Genomic DNA, 23,415 nt, shown 5'->3' on the forward strand with positions numbered 1-23,415 from the left:
TAGTTCCATGTACCACAAGGTCACTGGTTCAATTCCCTGTCTGGGCACATGACCAGGTTGTGGGTTTGATCCCCAGTAGGGGGTGGGTGTGTGCAGGAGGCAGCCCACAATGTTTCTCTCTTTCTCTCTCCCTCCCTCTCCCCTCTCCCTCTTCCTCTCTCTCTCTCAAATCAATAAAAACATAATTAAAAAAATAAAATAAAAATCAATAATATAACTAGGGTGAGGATTAAAAAAAAAGAGAGAGAGAGGAGACAAAATGGTGGCAGAATAGACGGACGTGTCATGAGCTTTGTCCCGGAGCAAATAGAGGGAGCAGCTGAAACGAGTGGAATCCAGCCCGAATTGGCGAAGGAGGTGCAGCTGGTGAGACAGTTTGCAGCCGGGAAGGGCAGAGATCCCCCCAATAAAGAAAACAACTGCAAGACCATGTGGATTCCTGCAACAGAGAGGAATTGACAGGTCTGCTCCAACCACGAAGACAAGAGGAGAAACAGTCCAGAGATGGAAGATGCTGACGACGCCTTGCCACGCTAGCAGTCAGCAGCTGTGCGACCCAGCAGGTTGCCTAGGACCAAACCAGAGAGGGTTGGACCTGCATTGCCACCATGTGCCCACCATCCAGATATCATTGCTGACATGTACACTTAAGGAACTGTTTGACATTGAAATTGGGACTCAAACATTTTTTGTTATTATACATTTATTTCTAGTCTGCAGAGGCAAGATTTTTTAAAGGAAAGAAAAGGGGAAAAAATAGATACAGAGGCAAAGAAGCATTGAACAGACTGTCAAACTACAGCGGGAAGGCAGAGGAGGTTTTGGTGGGGGGGACTGTAAGAGATCAACTGAAGGACTTGTACGCATGCATATAAACATAACCAATGGATACAAGACACTGGGGGGCGGGGGGCAGGTAAAGGCATGTACTGGGGGGAAGGGAAGGCCAGGGGGAGGTCAATGGGGGAAAAAAAAAAGGAGACATATGTACTACTATTTGTAATACTTCAAACAATTAAAAAAATAAATAAATAATTAAAAAAACATTTTTAGCATATGGAAAAAAAGTAAAAAGGAGCTATTAAACCTCAATATTTGATTTCATTTGGGATCTTGCAGAAAGTGTGCTAAATTTCATTTTTAAAGTATTTTTGCTAAACTGAAAATGTTTTCCAATTTTCCAACTGGTTATTTGTCGTTGAGTGCTAATTCATGTGGTAAGTGTTACTGATCCAATAATTTACCCAAGGAATAACTATCTTCCATGGAGAGATGGTGGGGAGGAAGGGGTTCACTGTGAAGGAGAGGATTTTCCTCGGTCTTAATGGTGGGTACTGGGGAAGAGTACACAAACAGAGGGGTGCCTCTCCAGAAACACAGCTGTGAGAGAGTGTGGGCTCCCTCGGGAACTAGATAAACCATTAGGTGTGGCTGGTGGGAATTTGTGTGGGAGATAAGGGGTAAGACATTCATGAGTAAATGAATGAATGAATGTGTGTATGTGGAAGTCCATAGACCTTCCCCGGGGCGGCTGTTCCCTCAGCAAGCTGACTGTTTTTCTCTGCACGTTCTCAGCGAGCAGGTCGAAGTCTCAGTTAATATTCTCCTGCTCTGAGAAATCCCCATCACAGGGAGGAAAGGAGATAATTAGCCTCAGGATTCTCTCATATTTAAGCTGAGCATGAATTCTAGACATGGTTCAAGAATTTCGAAAATGAGCACAGCTGTTTATAATAGGTAACTCTTTTTTTTCCCTTGGATCTTTTTTGGTTAGGGTACCATGACTGAAGATTAATGGCTTCCTTTATTTTTTTGCTTTCATGCAGGAAGCTTTAAACTTGCCTGGACTTTGTACCAACTACCACATGAATCACGTCTACTACAATTACCCCCTTCTGTGTCATGTCCTAGGTTAGAGTCCTTGCGTGACACACTGAATGCAGGGCAGGGTTGAAAGTGTCAAGTGATAACCGGGCAGAAGACTGACAAGTAACAGTTACTGATAGAACTCCTTGAGCTGGTATCTCATAGGCCTTAAGACAAAATATTACTTATAGATATTACCTGAAATGAGATATATTTCACCATATCCAGCTGTTCAGTAATTCATCTTCATTTTGAATATTATGTATATTTATTGAAATGAGCTTAAATATAATAATAATAATGATAATAATAATAATGACAGTTTTCTCTTAATGAATACTCACCATGTAATAGGCTCAGTTCTAAGCATGCATTGACCATTTAATCTTCCTATCAGCCCCAGGAGTTACAGTAGTTACTGTGTGTGTGGCACTATTTTACATATGAGGAAGCAGGCATAGAGCTCTTAAGTAACTTGCTCTAAGTCCACAGTTAAGGATCAGAGCTGGGATTTGAACCCAGACAGTCTGATTTAGAGTTTATGCTCTCAACTCCATGTTATAATACTTACACACTGTTTAGTGGTGGCTTTAACCTCAAATATTAGGAATTTTTTCTTGCTAAATATAAGTAATTGCCAGTTTTGGCATATGTTATGTATATGTTGTATGGGTTTTGAGAAAATTTGTAAAAGAGTAAGGTCATAGAAAAATTGATCCTTCTGTTCAGGTCTCATTAACTAGAAGAATTTTAAGTGAATAAAATAAGTGCAGAAGGATGCTGGTTTATGTTAATTTTAAGTATCATATATGTTTTAGAATCTTATCAAATGCATTATTGATATTTTTAAAATAAATTCATGTTCTTAGAAGCGACCGAATTAAAAAACAACAAAACACAACAACCCTCCCCCCCGCCACCCTGCCTCGCATATACTGAAAGCAAATCTGAATTTGTGGTCTATGTGCCCAGATAAAGTGCTTTATCTCAACCAAGAACATAAGCATAATCCCTACAGTGATCACAGACTCACATCTCTAGTACGTATGCCTTTTAACTTAGATGAAAAAAAAATTTTGGCTTTGTTAAAGTGAGGCAAGCCTTCCTGCTGACATTTTTATAAGCAACTATTTCTCTTTCGGTTTAAACCATACAATGCTGGCTCCAAGTGTCAGCATTGGGACTGTCAGCAGTTCCCCACCGGCATACTGGTCCCGAGGTGCAGGGTTTCTTAGGCCGAGTCCAGCATTGTGAAAATAATGGGGCTATTTATCCACGTCACCTGGAATGGAGTTAATGCCCTAGCAATCTTAGATGCACTAACAAGGTAGGTTGGAATGGTTTTTATACTTTTCTCAGGAGTGACTCCTTTCGCTACATAAACTGCAGGGCCAGACAGATTAGATTGGCCGAGGTTTCTAGACACTTTTCAGTCAACCATAGCTGTCCTAATACTTGAGATTTGATGATAGTTCTTGTCGGAAAAGCGCTTGCATTCCTGAGCTACTTTTCTTTTATCGGGATCATCTTAATTTTTGTCTGTGAGTCTGAGATCAAGGAAACGAGTAAAAACTGAATTCAGCTGTTTGAATGCCTCTTGCATACCAAGAGCTTCTTAGACAGTGCCTGATGTGATAACCAACAAATATTAATTGGTGCCAATGGCAGGAGGTAGTCTCTCTAGCTAGAATCTGCTCACACAAGCCCCGCTGAATGGACAGTGATGCCGCTATAAACAGACTCATATTTGCTCCAACAACTTTAGGCGAAAGATTACAGTATGGTATGTATGTTTTTTTAGTTTCCTCCTCCGCTGCATTGTTTTTAATAAGGCATTGAAAATAAATCTAAGCAGCACAATCAACTCAAGATGGATCATACTGAGACATCACTTCCTTGCTTTCCGTGTGAGGTTTTCTCTGCTATGTGACAGCTCCGGGTATGAAATAATCTAGATTCCCCCCAAATTGCCAAGGAGCAGTAACATGTCTCAGTCTATCACAATTATTATGATTCTAGGAGGGGAAGGCAGTGCTAATCGTTTAAAAAGCTTTTATCACGAACGTGTTTTGAGATGAACAGCTTGAAGTTGAGACCATGGAAACAGTGTTTGATGGGCGCAGGAGCCAGAGGTCGGCCTGTAAGTCAGCTGCATGTTAACGCTGAGACTGTGCAGGAGCCGTGGAAGCTCTCACTCAAGCACTTGCTGGCTGGTTGCAGGCCGTTGCCTTGGGTAGTGAAGTGGTTGCCTTCAAGTGTTTGGAAGGTGATTCCTATGGGAAGTTTCTGGACAACAATGCCTGTGAAATGACTTAAAGGCCTTCAAGTATTCTTGGCCTTGGTCTGCTGACAAATGGAGATTCATTCAAACATGGGAGTTCAAGGGGATTTTAATGAAGTTTTATTAAGGGAATGAGAAACGGGGAGTTGTGTGTGTTGAAGATTCAATGACAATATTACCTTAAGGGTTTGATTTCCATTTCAGGCTAGACAATCCATATTACCTTTGAGTAAAGGGAACAACAATTTTAACACCCTGGCTTCCTCAGAAGTTTCGGTTCTCACATAGTCACCGTAGACAACAGCACTGTCAAATGAACAAAGGTTTAATTAAATAAAAAATAGTTAAACAGAGTAGAAATATTCTTCCCTGGCTAGTCACACATTGGACAATTCAGACAACAAATCTTAGGGGAATTGTTGATGGATTACTTCTTCTGTTCCCTGTGTGCTGCTATGTTTTTCTTTTTTGGTGTCAAATCTCAAGTTGGATGCAGTCAATTATTTGCAGCAAACAAAAGGTGCATAAATGTCTCTTCTGTTACGATTGTTTATATTTCATCACTAAACAAAGCAAGTTTTCCTTCCCTGCTTCTTCCGCTGGGAGCAGATAAAACTGACATGATTTGAATATTGTGAAGGTTCTGTTGTCACTTTGAAAGTATAATGATTGATTTAGTCATTAAAAGGTTTATTACACAGATATTTTTTGTTGCTAATGTTACACTTACTATAAAATTCGTTGAAGAAACACTATTTGCTGAGGATTTGAAAGGATTTGCTATTGGGTAAAGTACACCAAGTACCTAAGGGTGTGGTGCTGGGGCTACGTGTATGTCAATTCCATTTTGTGTGTGTGTGTGGTTTGCTTTTCTATTTTTGTCACCTCTTTTAACTTAAAAATGTTTTCCTTTAATAACTACAAATTTGGAAGTATGGTATAACAGCAGTAGTTGGTATACGTAATACTTTAAAATATAATGGGAAGTATAAAATATTGCCCAGAAAACAAAACAAAACAAAAAGCCGGGCCCGAGGGGGCTCTGTCAACTTTTTATGTCATTCTCTCCCCCAACAATCCCACGTGGTACATTCTTGTGTGGTCTAGGTTTCAAGGGCCAGAGGAGCTGGGCATTAACCTATCTTCCCAATTTACACTTTGAGCATAGTTATTTCCTTTCAGATACAAAAAGCATTTAACTGTTCTCATGAAACGCCTTTTCTCTCCGTTTCTGTGTTTGGGTGAGAAGGGTGCACATCTGAAAAGACAGCTCTAAGACTGCTCTGGAAAACGATCTCTTTTCCTCCTCAAACGATCGTTAAGGTTTCAAGTTCATTTCAGGTACCCTAAGCCTCCCTCGATTCATGCTTAATAACAAATGATCCTACAAAAGATTAGAATGGGGGAAAAAATTAAAATTGAAGCATACCTAGTTGTCCCAGTGGCTTCCTGCATATAATTTGACTCAGCATTACTCCTGCTAAAAATAAAAAGATGAATATTACCTGAGGTTTTTGCTGCTGTCATTGCCCTTCAGTTCTCAGGGGCAGCTCGGTCCTTTAATGCCGGCTCGACTGGGATTGCCAAGCCAGAAAAGGTCTTGCTCCAGGTGTAGTCGCATTTTCTCAGGTCAGCTGTCCTGCCCTCAGACAATGGAGCTGCGATTTCCCTCTGGCCCTTGTGAGGCAAAGTGATTCCAGATAAGCAGATTATTGTGTGAACTATCTCATCTTTGTTGTTCTAGTGCAGCCCTTTCAGCTTTCCAGAGCCAGTTAGACTTGTTATGAGGAGCTAAATGATTGGCTGGATCTGGGGCTCAGTTTCATAAATTATAGCCCAGCGTACGAGCAGCACGAGTCCTATAGTTGCCGTAGTCCAGAGGCCTGCAGTTCCTGCTTTCACGCATATGTAGTGGTAATTGAGTTCTAACACGGCCTTGGATGTTTCTGTCCTAAATAGCTGACATTGCATCTTCAAGACTGTGTGAGTAATCCTGACTTTTTTTTTTAAACTCAGTAAATTAATTACATGCCCTGAGAGGGAGTGATTGTAATTAGAAAATACTGAATTAGCAAATGATTCATTTTCAAGGTGCTGTTTTATATGTATCACGTTCAATGTGATTTATCTTAACGCTTCTAAGACCTGGCAGGGCTATTCCAGCTTTTTACCATGAATCACAATCAAGCTGCATTTTGAAGGAGGCTGTTCAGTGTGTTATAGCCCTGTGTGTTTTATGGGGTCAGTTAAGTGATAAAGGTCCAACATGAGCAGACGAAAGCAGGCTTCTGGTATCTGGGCAATGGCTGGGAACACTTCAGTCAGGCAAGTTTCAAGATTTTCTATCCCCACCGGTGAATACTGAGAGGGAGCAGTGAATGATCATTTTGGGGCGCAGGTACACAGCCGTGAAAGCGCCAAAAAAAGGAGAAATGTAAAATGATGGCGACGATACTTCTCTTCGCTGTCCTCTGAAGCTGAATTAAGATATTTTGTATAAATAACTAGGTAATTTTTACATGTATAAAAATGTCCTGTAGTGGTTCTGTTAACGTGGCAGAGAGCTGAATGAGAAACTACTAGCTCATTTTTAAAAGCCTTATAAGAAGTATATTAAACACACACAGACACAACCATAATAGAAGAAAGTATGTGGACTGGAATTTGTGGTTGCAGTAGATCAAATTATCCCAGGGAACCCGTTGTTAGGTTCGTGTAATTGTTGGGGCGAATTCTGTTGCTAACAAGGTTTAAAATAAAGCTGGAGAAGATTGAAGTGAGAAACTAGAAAACATCAGCATTTTATTACCTTCTGTAGCATACACTGCGAGATAGAATTAATACTGAGTATGACTGGTTAGTATAAGCAGCTCAGTTTTTACTTAAAAACATTGATTTCTCCTATCATTAAAAAAAAATAGTGCTTTCGCTTATAAAGTTAGTGCTTAGAAATAATTTTTATTCCTTCCAAATAATTTTTATACTTTTTACTACAGCACAAAGCCAGGTAATTTTTTATAATTTGGGATTGTTTTCCAATTTGCTTTTTCTCTAATTTTTTCTCTTTAGACCCATAAATACAAATGAATACATTTGTGCTATGTATAAGCCTCATGCATAAACCATTTGAACAGTTTTTTAAAATCACAGGTTCCTGTGGCAAATATAAACTTCTAATAGCAATAGTAATTACTTGCCAATTCCTATAAAATATTATTTATATACTCAAGAGCAGTTTATATTTGGTTCCATCTATTTAAATGACTGACATAATTTAGCCAGTAGGAGAGAAATATTAGTTGTGGTTTTCCAAAATTTTATGGTTAGATCATACTGGAAATGCAAAGTTTTGTTGTTAAAAATATAAAATAAAAATATGACCCTGTTATAGGTCATATCCGTGGATGAGGCTTATAAAAGGAAAGAAAAATAATCAACAGAATTCTGTATCAACCAAATGTATGTAAAATAGTTTTCAAGAAAAGTAATTTTGATATATTCTTTGAGGAAACACATTTACTTTTATGAAGAAACAGTCTGAGTCTTTTATTGAGGTAGAAAAGCGGGTTCATTTATTGAGTTTCCATAGCCATAGACGCTAATAGTCACACTTGATTCACTCATTGTTCTACATTCCTAACTGTATTAGTGGAAGAAAGTGGTGCATTTATAAAAGGAATATAATCTCATCCCACAAGGTGGCTGGAGGCCTATCAGAGTAAGAAGTGGTGAGGGCGGAAGCTGCTTTACCTGAACTAGCTTCTGACTTCTAACCAGGCTGCTCTTCTTCTGGTGGAATTTGTGTATTTTTCTTGATGCAGCAATCATCTTCCCTTTCCCCCTTTCCTATCTTCTGTCTTTATATTAATTTACTTGGGCTCTTATTGAGATGAATCAAATAAAAATGACAATGTTTCATGTTCAAACTTTAATAAGCTGCCCATAGAATTCAGAAGGTGTTTAGAACCAGGTGTTTAGGGCTCAGGGAAATTCTGGTGGATATATACTAGGAATATTAAGATCTAGCCCTGGTACTTCCTCCAAGACCTTCATCTTTTTAATTCTCCCTGAGATCCCAGGATCACATCTCTTTCTTGTGAATGGGCAGGATTTTAAGAAAAGCAAGACTGGAGGGGTGCCAGGTGCCAGGGGTGGACACAAAGCTGTGGGCAAGGCACTGAGGGAGAAGGAGATATCTTCAGAACAGCTGATCTTTCTTTTCTCTACGCCTCTTTATTTTGTAAAGCCATTTTTGTCTGACTGTGGAAGTTCTTTTGCAGATAAGATTCTGTAAAACTATGCATATCTGCCATAGACAGATGGATTTGACATAAGATGTATCCAAAAAGGAATGTATTACATCATGAACTTGCAAAGTGTTCATGAATACACATTGGCATTTGGAAACTATTAACACTACCTACTAAAGCAATGACATAAATCCAAATTGAAAAAAAATATTATTTCTTGATTGAATTACATTTTCCAGTGTTTTATTTGGTGAATTTTGCTTTTGGAAAAACTTACTCTTTCTTTTCTAAGACATTTCCGCCCCCTCCCCCAGCGTTATATATAACGGACTAATCTTATTGCTTAATCTTTCCCCCCAATTTAATTATTTCTAGTTGACCTTTTCAAAAGAGTTGCCAGCCTACCTTGAGCATGTTTTAAAAATGGAGCAAAACAAATGAGACAATCCCCACGCCCCCACACAACATCACAAATGCTTGAGCTATTTTAGTTTCCTCCTCTTGGGAGTTTGACAATACCCATTGGTGGAGGAGGAGCTTTCATTTAATTTGAAAATAATTGATTATTCTATTTTAATTATATAGTGTATGCAGGTGATATAAGTTCCTGTTATATTAATAACTAGCCAAAATTGTGTCCCTTAAATTTCCAACTTCAAAAAGCACAATGACTTAGTGAATTAATCTTGGTTAGTGAGATTATGCTTAGGTCATTAAATTTTTGTAAGCCTCAGTTTCTATATCTGTAAAATGAAAAGAATGATACTGTTCTGGTATTTTACTGTATCAGTGATCAGAAGCATAATGAGAAAGTGATTATGAAAGAACACTTTAATTCTTTGTACATTGTAATATACTGTACAAATAATACACTATTATTGCTATAGAAGCTCATAGCACTCGTTAGCTTCCTTTACTTCTAAGTCTATGTTTCAAGTAATGGATAAATACTTTTTAAAGCAAAGGAAGTTTTCACTTTTGATCTCGAAAAGTTATAAAGGCCGTTAGAGCCTCAGTCCTTATCTGTCTATTACTTAACTATTAAAAATACCAGTGGGGTGACTGTGGCAAGTAAATGTGGTATTGTATGTAAAGACATATTTATTAAACTAAGTGCCATATAAATGTTACTTATAATAAGTATTTCCAACATATTAATAAAAGTATAAATTATCAATTTTTAAAATGAAAAATATCCCGTATATTTCTTCCTGATTTGTTTTAATAACTTTCTAAGCTATGTCTGCTTCCCCCATACAGGATGGATTTTCTTGTCGGGTAAGCTTGTGCTGTGACTTTCTTTACAGTGAGATATAGCACTGAACTGAGAGTCAGATAAGCATTCCTTCACAGTCTACATTTAGAGTTATTAATGGCAAAGCTTTAGAACATAGAGTTTTCTCACAGGAAAAGGTGAGTTAAAAAATTCAGACTGACAGATGTTCTTAGATTAAAAAAATATTTTTATTGATTTCAGAGAAGAAGGGAGAGGGAGAGTTAGAAACATCAATGATGAGAGAGAATTATTGATTGGCTGCCTCCTGTATGCCCCCACTGGGCCCTGAGCCCAAAATTTGGGCATATGCCCTGACCGGGAATCCAACCGTGATATCCTGGTTCATAGGTCAATGCTCAACCATTGAGCCATGTCGGCTGGGCTGTTCTTAGATTTTTTTATTCTTGTCTTGACTCTATTAAATTTCACTAGTGGAATAATCACATGGGCTTTAAGGTGATACTTATCCTTAGGACTTTTCATCTGAGGAATAACAAGAAAAGTCAAAATGACTTTGTGAATGATTCAGAGTTCAGTCAACAGTTGTGAATCCCTAATTTTCAACTGGTTCTTCTTCCAAAGACCATCATGATTTTTGGAATGTTGGTCACAGCTGTGTCCTACATTCCAGCTTCTTGAGCATACTGTTGTTAGGATTTTATTTCCTAACAGTACTATTGCTTAGTTGGAAGAAGTTCTACCACCTATAGTACTTTTTATTCTTTGTAGATGAAATCATAAAAGTGGGAGGCACAATAAGCAAAACAAGATAAATGAAATGGATACTCTCCCACCCAGCAATTCACGAGGGAACTTTGTAGAAATGAAGGAATTTCATTTGTAATACAGCTTGAATACTGCCACCTATGACCATTGTCTAGACTTTTTTGTGTCTTTGGTGACTGTACAAGAGCACTCTTCAGTAATTTAAGATTGTAATGGAAGAATGCTTTTTAATTTTATTATTCCCCCAAGCTTTATTGAGATATAATTGACATATAACATCGTATAAGTTTAAGATGTACAACATGTTGATGATACACTTATATATTACAAAATTATTGCCACCACATTGTTAACTAGCACCTATGTCATATCATCACATAGTGTCTGTCTCTCTTTTTGTGCTGAGAACATTTAAGATTTGTTCTCTTAGTAACTTTCAAGTATATAATACATTATTATTAACTATAGAGGCCTGGTGCACAAAATTTGTGCACGGGGTGGGGGGGTGGTCCTTCAGCCCGCCTGCACCCTCTCCAATCCAGAACCCCTCAGGGGATGTCTGACTGCCAGTTTAGGACATCTGGCAGTCGGACATCCCTCTCACAATCCGGGATTGCTGGTTCCTAACCGCTCACCTGCCTGCCTGCCTGGTCGCCCCTAACTGCCTCTGCCTGCCTGCCTGATTGCCCCTAACTGCCCTCCCCTGCCAGCCTGGTCACCCCTAACTGTCCCCTCCCCCCTGCTGGCCTGGTCACCCCTAACTCCCTTCCCCTGCCAGCCTGGTTGCCCCTAACTGCCCTCCCCTGCCAGCCTGGTCGCTCCTAACCACCTCTGCCTTGGCCCCCGCCACAGTGGCTTTGTCCAGAAGGACGTCCGGATAGATGTCTGGAAGACGTCTGGTCTAATTAGCATATTATTCTTTTATTAGTATAGATATTCACTATTCTGTACATTAGATTGCTATAACTTATAACTGAAAGTTTGTACTCTTTGACCAACATCTCTCCTTTTCCCTCAACTTTGACCCCTGGCAATCACCATTTTACTCTCATTTCTATGGGTTCAGCTTATTTAGATTCCACATATAAGTGAGTTCACACAGTATTATTTCCCTCTGTGTGACTTATTTCACTTAGCATAATGCCATCACCTTTCACCCATGTTGTCACAATGGCAGTGTTTCCTTCTGTCTGATTAATATGACACTGGGTGTGTGTGTGTGTGTGTGTGTGTGTTTGTGAGTGTGTGTGTGTGCACGCGCGTGTGCGTGTCTGCCATTTTCTTTAACCACTTATCTATTGATGGAAACTTAGGTTGTTTCCATGTCTTGGCTATTGTGAATAACACTGCAATGAACATGGGGCACAGATATATCTCCAGATAGTGATTTTATTTCCTTCAGATAAATACCTAGAAGTTGGATTGTTGGGCTGCATGGTAGTTCTATTTTTAATTTTTTTTTAGGGTCCTCTATACTGTTTTCATAGTGGCTGTGTCAATTTACTAAAATGGATATGCTTGATGGGTACATTCCTCTCATTCAAGTGGTTTCCTTGTCATCACCTCGTTGCCACCAGTCCTCAGGCCCGTGTACTTTTGCAAAGAGGAAAACATGTAGAGAATTGCTTACATTCTTTTGGCCAGTTTGGTCACATGGTCCCATCTAGTTGAGAGGAGCATAGGGCAGATAGTCCTGTTTGTGTCTGGGAAAAATAGAAAGTTGGTTTGGTGATTAACCAACCAGTTTCTGCCATAATCTTTTCTTTTCTTTCCTTTTTGTTTTATCCTATTTTTCTCTTCTCTTTCCTTCACTTTCCTTTCTTCCTATTCTCTGATATGTTCACATGGAGTCTAGGTCTTGTAATGACTAAGTAAAAGTTATAATCTTTGCCATCTAGAAGAAATTAGGAATATGATTTTACTTTTAAATTCTTAATAATCTTCCAAGGCTATTAACATATAACTGAAAACTATGATTATAGAGATTACTATTGATTTAATATTTATATATTATAACAAAGAAAGAGGTAATGGGATGTTTTTCTCTTCCCACCTAGTCCATTCTCTTCTGTCAGGTATTTGCATCCCTTGCTTTGTAGTTTTAGAAAACAGGAGGAAGAAAATGAAAAACTGGCAACAAAGATAAAATGACTGTTCAAAATTTATCTGCTCCTCCGAGTTCCTCGAGTATTTTGTACGTTTTGCAGTGAATGCTAACTTACTGTTGGGGATAACCACTGTGAAGAGTGCATAGCTTTGGGAGAACTGTTTCTTGCACGGAGTTGAGTGAAAAGTGGAACTGATATAAGCTTGGTTCATAGCATCTCTATTTTGTAGAGGCTGAATGATTTCTCTCCACTATGAACTTCCAGAGATTAGAAAAAATATCACAAATAATAAAGAACACAAATGCCTACTCAGTAACCAAAAATATCTTTCAGATAATTGCGATTTAAAAAATCTCTCCATAAACTATGAATTTTCTTTTAGTAAAACACCATAAAATGATTTTAGTCCTTCACTCTGGATATATTAGGGTCAAATATTTTTGTTGGGTGATAAGCCAGTAATAACCTCAGTTATTTTAACAACCACATATTTTCCTTCCATATAAGCCAAATTTATAATTAATCTATTTAAGAAATAAAGACAAATAAAAATCTGCTTTAATTTTTATATCTTGACCTAAGAAATAGAAGGACTAAGTCATTTCATATCCTCGTATTTTTCTGACTGAACTAGAAGTGCCTAAACAGAATTTTCCCATAACTTTATTTACTTGTTTATTTCCCTGGCTCATTACAAAACAATTTTAAATGCAATCCTGAAAACAATAAAATCTCCTTAAACTACCATCCAAACTGTCTCGTTATTTTGGTGGAACTGAACAAACTTAATAAACATAGTCTTTACTCCAAGGCATTGAAAAACTCTGACATGTTTCAATCATTAGATTCTGAAGATTGTATTACATTATACGTAATAGAGGTTTTACATATATCTTATCATGTTTAGGTCTTTGAAGTAAGGCATCCTACATATATTTTTAGGGTAATGACTTGGCATGGTATAGTATTTGAAAAAATGTTGTCTGGAGCTAGATGGATTGGATTCAGATCTCAACTCTGCCTCTTAATAGCTGTGTTATTCTGGGAAAGATATTTAATCTCCCTGTACCTCAATTTTCTTATCTGGAAAGTGGGATAATAATAGTACTACTTGATTGGGTTGTTGTGAACATTAAATAAATATACATAAAACACTTGAAATGATGCATGACTCAAAATAAGTGTCTTATAAATGTTTGTCTTTATTATTATTACCTGGGGAATTGAATATTTCATAAAACATATATTTCTAGATAACTGAAGTTTATTCAGTCAGTTTCAAAGTCTCTAGTAGCCAATTTTCATAGGTCTTTCTAAAGTGGATCCTATGTGTCTATGTTCTGTCTTAAGGAGATTAAATAGAATATTTTCGTGATTCAGTCATCATTAAGATTCAGAATCATCATGATGACCATCAGAAATGGAACTTCGCTATAAGTAAGTGATATTGAATCAGGTGATATTGACATGAGTAAGATGATATTCAGGGGTTGGTTTAGGGAGAGTGTTTTGCCCTGGTCTAGACTGCTCTGCTGTTTCAGTCCTCTGGCTGTCTTTTGAAGGCTTTTAGCCTTCACTGTACTGGTCCATGCTAGCACCTGGCTTTGAAATCCCTGCTATTGGGATTTTATTTTTTTCTATGGGTTGTAAGCAAGAAAAGAATCCATTTTTAAAAAATTGTGTATAAAGGGAGAGAATAGGCATCTCATTAGGGTGTCAGTTTTCCCCCTGAGAGTACATAAAAACATGAGTGTATTTTTTCCCTTCTGAGTGAGGGTTATGTTTTAGAACAGGGATTGGCAAACTCTTGCCTGAGGCCCAAATCTATTTGTGTAAATAAAGTTTTATTGGAACACAGCCACACTCATTTGTTTACATATCGTCTACTGTTGCTGTCACACCACAAGGGCACAATTGAGTAGTTGCTGCAGAGACCATGTGGTCGGTCTGCAAAGCCTAACATACTATCTGATCTTTTGCAGAAAAATTTGCCAAACCCTGTTCTAGAGCTTTAACTGTGGACAGAGTTTGAAATAAATGAGATGTTATTATGTTTTGTAGTCTGTTAACCTGCATATTCAATTATCTGTGGCACTGCCTCTGCTAAATTTATTTTACATAAACAAGAATGTCTTGCAGTAGCTTATGCTGGATAAAGAAAAACAGCCCACAATAGCACATTTAGAACATAAAGAGGAGGTGAAAATGTGATTGTCAAGCAGTTATGTGAGAATCCTCACTTTGGTATTTGTTGCTCTGCTGTTTTGAGTATATCACATGATATAAAATTATGTAACTTTCTGTTGTGTTCTGTAGAATATTCTAGAAATGTTACCAGCTAGGAGCTGGTTTTCTTATACAATTGTGCAGTGCAAATGTAAATACCTCTGTTGTCTCTTTTTCTCACATATATCTATCTGCTCTTTATCTTTCTTCTTACATTTACCTCTGTTCTTTATCTTTTCTGTAAAAAAATTGTTTTGAGTTTTCCAACATTGTATTATTCAGGACCATAGTGTACATAAAAGGACTCTGAATTTGGTTGTGAATTCTGATTTAGTCACATTCTAGAAGAGAAACCTCAAGGAAGTTACAATGCCACCCCAGCCTGAGTTTCCTTGACTGTAAAAGGGAGACAAGAATCCTGGCTCTGCTCACCACCTGCTATGGACTGAATTTGTGTCTTCCCCATCCCCCGGCCAAATTCATATGTTGAAATCCTGATATTTAATATCATGGTGTTAGGAATTGGGTCCTTGGAAAGATAATTAGATCATGAGGACAGAACCTAAATGGGGCTAGATAGCCTTGGGCAAACTACGGCCCGCGGGCCGGATCCGGCTGTTCTATCCGGTTCTCTTGCTCTCCCCTCTGCTCCTTTACTTTGAATTTATATTAGTTCACACAAACACTCCATCCATGCTTTTATTCCAGCCCTCCGGTCCAGTTTAAGAACACATTGTGGCCCTCGAGTCAAAAAGTTTGCCCATCCCTGAAAAAGAGACCCCACAGAACTCTCTAGCCCCTTCTACCATTTGAGGATGCAGTGAGAAGTCTTCAAACTGGAAGAGGGACCCTTACGCAACTAGCTGGCACCCTAATCTTGGCCTTCCAGACTCCAGAACTGTGGGAAATAAATTTCTGCTTTTTATAAGCCATATAGGCTATGGTATTTTGTTACAGCAGCCCCAAAGAACTAAGACACCACATAAGGAAGAGCAAGGGAGACTGATCTAGAAGAGGACTCTGCAAGTGCATATTATTATTTGTGTCATTAATAATGTTCTCTGGCTGTTTTCTTCTCATACAAAGATGCATATGTTTATGGAACAGAATATTAAAAGGATTCTGCATGAGCTAAAATTGTCTCCGGGCCCGGGTATGAGGCTGTGAGTGTGAAGGAGATTGGGTGTGAAAGCCTCTTCACACTGCATATGTATTCCTCGGGTATCTGCTTCTTACTCACTTCTCCAATGTGTGAGTTGACACTTGAGTGCAAACCTCTGGGAAATATGCAAAGAGAAAAGAAAGAAGAATAACTTTGGAAGGGGAAGAAGAGAGTGCTTAGTCAGTACGAAAGTCTGAACAGAAACAAATTATTGTTGGTTTATTTTAGCTACAGGTCTTTAAGTGAATTTGGTATGTGGACAGAAAGGTTGTTAATTTTTTCAAGATGAAAGAAGGAAGTGTCCTGTAATGAAAATAGACTGTTAGTGCTGTGGAAATCAGAAGTCCCCTGTGATGAGGCTAGGGTAGAATTACTGAAGGATGAAGGGAACATGTGTGTTTCTACTTTGTTTTTATTGGAGTCCACAAAGAAAAACAACAGTCTACTGGGTGTAAGATATTTATACTTGTAAATGATCACTCCACTTTTATAATTTAAGTAGATGCTAATAGTTCAGTTTTGAAGTGCAATTATGTTGAACATATTTCCACATAATCTTGCTGTTTTCAAATGATTGCAAAAATTTTAAACTGAACATTAAGACCTCTTTTTGCTTAGGTAACTTGTCATTTTAATTCTTTTGACTTTTAGGGAAAATATTTTAACATTGTGATCTTGAATTTGAATTTAGGGAGATCCCCAACATTACTTTCAAACTCTTGGTTATTATGCAAGTTATATCAGTTAGCAATTGCTGTGTAACAAACTACTACAAAACATAATGTCCTAAAATGATAACTATTTATTATTTTTATGTGTCTACTGTAGTGATTTTTAACATTTTTCATCTCATGTCACACATTAATTACTAAAATTCTGTGGCACACCAAAAAAAACATTTTTTTGCTGATCTGACAAAAAATACAATGTAGATTTAATTTGGATTCATTCACACTAGACAGCTATTGTGTTGGCGATTGTCATTTTTTAATTTGAAAATCAAAGGGAAAAGACGTCAGTGCCCCTGACTAAATTGTTAGGTATTTCATGTCTTAAAAACTCTTTTTTAAAAAAATCTTTATTGTTGAGATTATTACAGATGTCCCTTCTTTTTCCCCCCACTGCCTCCCTCCACTAGGTTCCTGCCCCACCCCAGGCCTTCCCCACCGCCATAGGTAATGCATATATGCATATAAGATCTTTGTTTAATCTATTCCGGCCCTCCACCCCCCTTCTCTGAGAATCATCAGTCTGTTCCATTTCCATGCCTCTGATTCTATTTTATTCACCAATTTATTCTGTTTATTAGATTTAGTATTTATTTCTATTGATTTTTAGATTCAATTGTTGATAGGTATGTATTTGTTGCCATTTTGTTGTTTATATTTTTGACTTTTTTCTTTTTCTTCTTCCTCTTCTTAAAGAATACCCTTCAACATTTCATATAATATTGGTTTGGTGGTGATGAACTCCTTTAGCTTTTTCTTGTCTGTGAAGCTCTTTATCTGATCTTCAATTCTAAATGATAGCTTTGCTGGGTAGAGTAATCTTGGTTTTAAGTCCTTGCTATTCATCACTTTGTTTATTTCTTGCCACTCCTTTCTGGCCTGCATAGTTTCTGTTGAGAAATGAGCTGACAGTCATATGGGCACTCCCTTGTAGGTAACTAACTGCTTTTCTCTTGCTGCTTTTAAGATTTTCTCTTTGTCTTTTGCCCTTGGCATTTTAATTATAATGTGTCTTGGTGTGGTCCTCTTTGGGTTTCTCTTGTTTAATTCTCTCTGTGCTTGTAAGTCAATTTCTTTCACCAGGTAGGGGAAGTTTTCTGTCATTATTTCTTCAAATAGTTTTCAATATCTTGCTCTCTCCCTTCTTCGGATACCCCCATAATGCGAATGTTGGTACGCTTGAAGTTGTCCCAGAGGCTCCTTACACTATCTTCATATTTTTGGATTCTTTTCTCTTTTTGCTCTTCTGGTTGGGTGTTTTTTGTCCTCATATTTCAAGTGGTTGATTTGATTCTCAGAATCCTCTACTCTATTTTTGACTCCCTGTATGTTGTTCTTTATTTCAGTCAGTGTATGCTTATTTTTCTGACTGGTCCTTTTCCATTTCTTTGGAGGTTTCTAGAAGATTCTTGAGTAACCTTATAACCGTGGTTTTGAACTCTATATCCAGTAGTTTGCGTTCTTCCATTTCTTTCATTTGTGACATGTTTCTTTGTCTCTGCATTTTGGCTGCTTCCCTGTGTTTTTTTCTATGTATTGGGTAGAACTGCTATGCCTCCTTGAGTTGGTAGAGTGGCCTTGTGTAGTAGGTATTCTTTAGGGCCCAGTGATTCAGCCTTCCCAGTCACCTGAGCTGGGAGATCTAGGTGCACTTGATTGCTGTTGGTGTCACTGGGAGGAATTGATATCCAGGCCAATTGTCCGTGAGGACCAGCTGCAATTATAGTGGGAGAGCTGCTGTGCAGGAGACACCCCTATGGAGCAGGACTTGCTTCAGTGGGGCTTTGGTGCTCACTGAGTCTGTACCTTGAGTGTGTTGCTTATGGATGTGAAGTGTTATAATCTGGTATGGTCTGACACTGACCACTGGGTACACTGGCTCTTGGGTCTCCAGGGAGGTGCAAAGTCAGCTACTGCCTGGGGACACCCAACAGGGGCTACTGAGAGATCTGCAGATTCCTTCTCTTTGTATCTGGTTTGGCAGTGCCCAGTCAAGGCCCAGCTATGAAGCAAGGCATGCTGGTGATGGTGCCAGGTCTTGGGCCTTTTATTGATAGGTTTGGGGCTCCCTGACCCAGCTACAGCTTGTTTGAGAAATTTTAGCCTGAGCAAGGACAGACCATTCATATGCAAAAGCTGCTGCACACAGCTTGGGTGAGGCTGTAAATTGGATGAGGCCAGGTCTTAGGGAATCACCAGGGAGGAGCAAACAGAAATGGCTTCCAGTCAGCCCTATGACCAGGGAGGTCCCAGCATAGGAACAATGATCCCTGTGAGCACCTCCGTCTGAGAGAAAGCCACCTCTGAGTTCCTGCCCCAATGCCAGACAATCCAGTTCCTCCTTGTATGTGTTTGTGTTGCCCAGAGCCTCAACCTGGTGCCAGCCTTTTAAGAGGAACAGCTGGTCTCCAGCAGCCTCTGTGTCATGGAGCCCCAATCTGCACTGGTTTTACAGCCCATAGGGACTTCTTTTCCCAGCTCTGGGACCCTGGGTTGGGGGTCTGGTGTGGGGCTGGGACCCCTTGCTCCTCCGGGTGGCCTCCGCAGAGACAATCTCCCTCCCGATTAAAAATGTGGCACCTCCTACCAGTCTCAGTGTGCTTTCTTCTTTACTTCTCTAGTTGTAGGACTTCCATTCAACCAGCTTTCCAGCGGTTCTGGATGATGGTTCTGTATTTTTTTTTTTTAAAAATATATTTTATTGATTTTTTACAGAGAGGAAGGTAGAGGGATAGAGAGTTAGAAACATCGATGAGAGAGAGAGACATCGATCAGCTGCCTCCTGCACGCCCCCCACTGGGGATGTGCCCGCAACCCAGGTACATGCCCTTGACCAGAATCGAACCTGGGACCCTTCAGTCCGCAGGCCGACGCTCTATCCACTGAGCCAAACCGGTTAGGGCATGATGGTTCTGTATTTTAGTGTAATTTTGATGTGGTAGTGGGAGGTGACGAGTACAGGCATTTAACTATGCTGCCATCTCTATTTTCCCTTAAACATTCTTTCAGCACACCAATGTGCCTCTTGCAGCACTCTGGTTGAAAATCGCTGGTCTACTGGTTAGCCAGGGAAATTCAGTATCTAAGCCAGATTCTGATACTTTTTAGCTGGCCTTACTCATGCATTGGTGGTTGGCTGTCAGCCTAAGACACCTTTGATTGGGAAAACTCAGTATTCTCTCTATCACATGTCTCTCATCTCTATTGTCATCCCTCCAGTAGGTGAGTCCAGACATGATCTCATGGTTGGGGTCCAAAAGCAGACAAGCACAATTATACCAGAGGGCAGGTGGCCACACACATGTGCTTTTTAAAGCTCTATTTGTGTTACAATTGCTAGTATCCCACCTGTCAAAGCAAGTCCTGGTGGAACTCAGGGTCAGAGTGAAGGAATACAAAGTTATGGGTCAAAGGGTATAGATTTAGGGAAGCCATGAATTGGGGCCTCAACCAGCTGCCATTTCACACTTTTCCTCCATCTCAGTAACCTCTGTTTTGGCAGTTTTTCTGTTTACTAGCATTTATACGGACTGGACAGAAAAACAAACAAACACCCAATTCTACATAGTCACTTTTCAGCACTTGTTTATAAAGCTTGGTGAGGGAGTAGCTTATCATTAAAGGCTAAAATAAAATTTTTATTTTATTTATTTACTTACACCCCGCCCCTCTTTATAACCAAATTAAGTGCTATTTGTTTCCAACAAATTTCTGTATTTAAGGCCAGTACTTCACTAGCATTTGGAGGACTTTTGTGGGTGGGTTCATGCATCTTTACTCTTGCTTTCACATGTTCTTGTTCCCATAAATTCCAGGATTTTATTTCTTATTGCCCACTCTATAAGTCCTGGAGAAACCTCAAACTGGACATGTTTCAAAGAATACTCATTATTCACCATTTGTACGTCCATTCATGTCTTCAATCAATAAATATTTGTTGAGTGGCTTCCATATTACTATTACATATTACATATTATTACTTAGGCATTAGTAAAATAGTAGTATACAATGTAGACAAAATATGTATTGTGTATAAACATTGTATATAAGCTTTAGGAACTTACAATCTCATAGGGCTCGACAGACAGTAAACGTATACATGAATAGCTCATTTTAATGATTGGTAGTGATAAGTTATGGGAAAAATAAAGCAAAGTGAGCAGGTAGACAGTGATGGACGAGTAAGCTGGTGTTCAGGGAAGGCCTCCTAAGCGAGGCAGTGAGCCTTGATGATCTGGGAAGGATGCTGTAAGCAGATGCAAAGGCTTCCTGAATATTCAATGTGGCTGCAATCACACATCTGCTGGGAAGAGTGTTAGGAAATGTGCTGGGATAAAGAGCAGGGGCAAGGTCATTTGGGCTTTTATACAGTACAGTAAGGTCTTTGCATTTATTCTAAGTGAGTTAGGAATTCATTGGTGGATTCAGGGCAGGGAGAGACATGGTCTGGTTTTAAGAGTAGAAGCTGTGAGACTATGACAGTTGTGTTAGAGAGAGATGCTGAGGGTTTGCCTCAGGAGAGCAGCAGTGGAGGCTGAGAGGATGGCAGACTCTGGAGCTCTCCAAGATGTGTTTCATTTAGATAATCTCAATTTAGATATTGAGATCAGCTTTGCAAATTTGAGCATATGGAGAAGTGTTTCCCAAAGTAGACCCAGCACACTTCCAGTGATATCTGAGATCATTTTAGGTGCTATGTCTTATGAATGGACCTTCTAAATTTTAATAATTACTTATGAATTTAATGTGTATCAGGCAAGATATAAAACTTCAATATAAAGCCTATGATTCTATAGTTATTGCTTGAAGTAAGGATAAAGTATTGCGTATACTACAGAGCTGAATGCAGAAGTAGGAGAAATAGAAAATCGTGAAGAGTGTATCTGAATGACTAGATTTAGGCCATGGTGACAGGGTTATTTACAAGGTTTAGTTCTGAAGGACAAATGAATGGTAACTCTGGGTTTTAGGGTAGTGTGCAACCATAATCCCGTGTTACCACTTGCTGATTATCTGCGAATGTGAGGCTCTACACTAGGTACTTGATAGATGAAATTTCACCCACTTCTCACTGCAGTCTGTGTGATGTAGGTGGTCAAGTTTTGATATTCCCATTTAAGAGATGGGGAAGTGAAGTTCATAGGGGATAAATAATTTGTTCTAGGAAGTCTGAGTTTTCAGATATTGCAAGATTACAAATGTAATTGTAGTTCTGACAAATTCTCTGTCAACAGGGACTTAAACTGTTGGTACACTAATGAAGCCTCAGCTCCTAAAATGATTTCTGATATCTGCTAGACATTCAATCAATATTTGCTGAATGAATGAAAGAAAAAAAAAAAACAATGGGCCTTTCTTTTATTTAGGTCTAACTCAAGAGTGATGAATGTTCACGTTCCTCACAATAGGATGACTTTTAGAAAGTAACCACCTGGAGTTGAATGGGAAGGCCATATTTGGGTACTATAAAGTGACTTACTGTGTCCTCTAAATGCAGGTTCCCCAATGGCCCAACCTTGGCCTTATATTTTTTTTCCTATTTTCCTTTAAGTATCTTATCCACTCTTCTGGCTATAACTAAGTGTACAACTCCCAAATTTAAGACTTTGGTCCTAAATTCCAGTCATGGATCAAATAAGCCCAGTAACAAACTTGGAGTCAATTTAGAACAACATAACCTTTGGCAAGTCACTTAACCTCCCTTGAGATGCAGTCTCTGTCAGTCAGAGGAAGAGATGAAAGCTGGATCTGAAGCCTGATCTGCCCCAAATTGACGTGTGCCAGAGGAAGGAGAAGGACCAGATGCTAAGGGAGAGTGACATCAGGGGAAAGATGACTTGAAAGGCAAATGGAATTCAATTTCCATTCCTCTTAAGCATCCAGGTTTTGCCTTTTACCTAGAACTTTCTAAGTAAGGAGTTAAATACAGTCTGAGTGGCATAACAATAATTTGATAAACAGCAGACTGCATATATGAGGTGGTCTAATATGATTGTAATGAAGCTGAAAAATTCCTATTGACTACTGATGTGGCAGCCGTCATGACATCATAGTGCAACACATTACTCACATGTTTGTGGTTATGTGGTATAAACAAATCTGTGCTGCCAAGCGTATAACAGTATAGCATATACAATTACAGTAGTCCGAATTACCATCTAGATTTATGTCAGTGCACTTTATGATGTTTGCAGAACTGAATTACCTAATGACACATTTCTGAGAACATATGCCTATCGTTAAGTGGTGGATGACTGTAATCCTTTTAGGTAAGATTTCTGTTTTTTTTTATTTTTATTTTCAATTATAGTAGACATTCAGATTATTTTATATCAGCTTCAGATGTACAGCATGGTGATTAGACATTTATATAGTTTACAAAGTGATCCTTCAGATAAGTCTAGTACCCATCTGGCACCATACACAGTTATTACAATATTATTGACTATATTTCTTATGTTCTACATCCTGTTAAAAGCCTAATTTTTTCCCCTTAAAAAAATAAAAGGCAAAGAATTGAAAACAAAGTCATTCATTTGAGCACTTGGACTCCTGGGTGCAGCTCTGAGGCATCGAGGGAACTTCTCCCCCACTGCCTCCCCTCCACTCTCATTCTCTGTTGGCAGATGGAGGGCGGGCAGTGATGGGCAGAGCATGCTGGGAGGTCTGTGTGAAGCAGGGAGGTGGACTGCACTGACTGGATGAAGGGGCTCCTGGAAAGGGGCAGGAGCTTCCTAAAGGAACAGTGTTATAGGGTAAGGCAAGCCTGGAAAGGATGTTGCTGAGCGCAGC

At 38.9% G+C, this 23,415-nt stretch overlaps 1 long non-coding RNA gene across 1 annotated transcript in view; it reads left to right on the forward strand.

Moving 5' to 3' along the window:
* The first annotated feature begins 5,999 nt into the window (after window positions 1-5,999).
* Window positions 6,000-23,415, forward strand: part of LOC308255016 — a 417,404-nt gene continuing 399,988 nt past the window's right edge. Inside the window, exon 1 of the long non-coding RNA XR_013961288.1 lies at window positions 6,000-6,130. This is a non-coding gene — a long non-coding RNA (uncharacterized lncRNA). The remainder of the gene's footprint in view (window positions 6,131-23,415) is intronic.

Source organism: Plecotus auritus (genome assembly GCF_963455305.1).
Source record: "Plecotus auritus genome assembly, chromosome: 7".
In the NCBI taxonomy this organism is placed as follows: Eukaryota; Metazoa; Chordata; class Mammalia; order Chiroptera; family Vespertilionidae; genus Plecotus; species Plecotus auritus.